The sequence below is a fragment of the Pleurodeles waltl genome, unplaced genomic scaffold (assembly GCF_031143425.1).
Source record: "Pleurodeles waltl isolate 20211129_DDA unplaced genomic scaffold, aPleWal1.hap1.20221129 scaffold_56, whole genome shotgun sequence".
Taxonomy (NCBI): Eukaryota; Metazoa; Chordata; class Amphibia; order Caudata; family Salamandridae; genus Pleurodeles; species Pleurodeles waltl.
This window is the reverse complement of record NW_027150269.1, coordinates 1583354-1586096: the sequence shown is the minus strand read 5'-3', so window position 1 is coordinate 1586096 and position 2743 is coordinate 1583354.

The following is a 2743-nucleotide window of genomic DNA, read 5'->3' as shown; positions in this document are numbered from 1 at the left end:
TGCCAAAGTATCTTAGAGTGTACCCTCAGTGAGAGGATAGGAAATATACACAAGATATATATACACAATAGCAAAAATATGCAGTATAGACTTAGAAAACAGTGCAAACAATGTATAGTTACAATAGGATGCAATGGGGAAACATAGGGATAGGGGCAACACAAACCATATACTCCAAAAGTGGAATGTGAACCACGAATGGACCCCAAACCTATGTGACCTTGTAGAGGGTCGCTGGGACTATTAGAAAATAGTGAGAGTTAGAAAAATAACCCTCCCCAAGACCCTGAAAAGTGAGTGCAAAGTGCATAAAAGTTCCCCTAAGGACAAAGAAGTCGTGTTAAAGGAATAATGCAGGAAAGACACAAACCAACAATGCAACAATGCTGGATTTCCAATCTGGAGTACCTGTGGAACAAGGGGACCAAGTCCAAAAGTCACAAGCAAGTCGGAGATGGGCAGATGCCCAGGAAATGCCAGCTGCGGGTGCAAAGAAGCTTCTACTGGACAGAAGAAGCTGAGGTTTCTGCAAGAACGAAAAGGGCTAGAGTCTTCCCCTTTGGTGGACGGATCCCTCTTGCCGTGGAGAGTTGTGCAGATGTGTTTTCCCGCCGAAAGAATGCCAACAAGCCTTGCTAGCTGCAAATCGTGCGGTTAGCGTTTTTGGATGCTGCTGTGGCCCTGGAGGGACAAGGAGGTCGCAAATTGGACCAGGGAGAGAGGGGACGTCGAGCAAGACAAGGAGACCTCTCAGAAGCAGGTAGCACCCGGAAAAGTGCCAGAAACAGGCACTACAAGGATGCGTGAAATGGTGCTCACCCGAAGTCGCACAAAGGAGTCCCACGTCGCCGGAGACCAACTTAGAAAGTCGTGCAATGCAGGTTAGAGTGCCGTGGACGCAGGCTTGGCTGTGCACAAAGGCTTTCCACCGGAAGTGCACAGGGGCCGGAGTAGCTGCAAAAGTCGCGGTTCCCAGCAATGCAGCCCAGCGAGGTGAGGCAAGGACTTACCTCCACCAAACTTGGACTGAAGAGTCACTGGACTGTGGGGGTCACTTGGACAGAGTCGCTGGATTCGAGGGACCTCGCTCGTCGTGCTGAGAGGAGACCCAAGGGACCGGTAATGCAGCTTTTTGGTGCCTGCAGTTGCAGGGGGAAGATTCCGTCGACCCACGGGAGATTTCTTCAGAGCTTCTGGTGCAGAGAGGAGGCAGACTACCCCCACAGCATGCACAAGCAGGAAAACAGTCGAGAAGGCGGCAGGATCAGCGTTACAGAGTTGCAGTAGTCGTCTTTGCTACTATGTTGCAGTTTTGCAGGCTTCCAGCGCGGTCAGCAGTCGATTCCTTGGCAGAAGGTGAAGAGAGAGATGCAGAGGAACTCGGATGAGCTCTTGCATTCGTTATCTAAAGTTTCCCCAGAGACAGAGACCCTAAATAGCCAGAAAAGAGGGTTTGGCTACTTAGGAGAGAGGATAGGCTAGCAACACCTGAAGGAGCCTATCACAAGGAGTCTCTGACGTCACCTGGTGGCACTGGCCACTCAGAGCAGTCCAGTGTGCCAGCAGCACCTCTGTTTCCAAGATGGCAGAGGTCTGGAGCACACTGAAGGAGCTCTGGACACCTCCCAGGGGAGGTGCAGGTCAGGGGAGTGGTCACTCCCCTTTCCTTTGTCCAGTTTCGCGCCAGAGCAGGGCTAAGGGGTCCCCTGAACCGGTGTAGACTGGCTTATGCAGAATTGGGCACATCTGTGCCCAACAAAGCATTTCCAGAGGCTGGGGGAGGCTACTCCTCCCCTGCCTTCACACCATTTTCCAAAGGGAGAGGGTGTAACACCCTCTCTCAGAGGAAGTTCTTTGTTCTGCCATCCTGGGCCAGGCCTGGCTGGACCCCAGGAGGGCAGATGCCTGTCTGAGGGGTTGGCAGCAGCAGCAGCTGCAGTGAAACCCCAGGAAGGGCAGTTTGGCAGTACCAGGGTCTGTGCTACAGACCACTGGGATCATGGGATTGTGCCAACTATGCCAGGATGGCATAGAGGGGGCAATTCCATGATCATAGACATGTTACATGGCCATATTCGGAGTTACCATTGTGAAGCTACATATAGGTAGTGACCTATATGTAGTACACGCGTGTAATGGTGTCCCCGCACTCACAAAGTTCAGGGAATTGGCTCTGAACAATGTGGGGGCACCTTGGCTAGTGCCAGGGTGCCCTCACACTAAGTAACTTTGCACCTAACCTTTACCAGGTAAAGGTTAGACATATAGGTGACTTATAAGTTACTTAAGTGCAGTGTAAAATGGCTGTGAAATAACGTGGACGTTATTTCACTCAGGCTGCAGTGGCAGGCCTGTGTAAGAATTGTCTGAGCTCCCTTTGGGTGGCAAAAGAAATGCTGCAGCCCATAGGGATCTCCTGGAACCCCAATACCCTGGGTACCTTAGTACCATATACTAGGGAATTATAAGGGTGTTCCAGTAAGCCAATGTAAATTGGTAAAATTAGTCACTAGCCTGTTAGTGACAATTTGGAAAGAAATGAGAGAGCATAACCACTGAGGTTCTGATTAGCAGAACCTCAGTGAGACAGTTAGTCACTACACAGGTAACACATTCAGGCACACTTATGAGCACTGGGGCCCTGGTGAACAGGGTCCCAGTGACACATACAACTAAAACAACATATATACAGTGAAAAATGGGGGTAACATGCCAGGCAAGATGGTACTTTCCTACACATGCT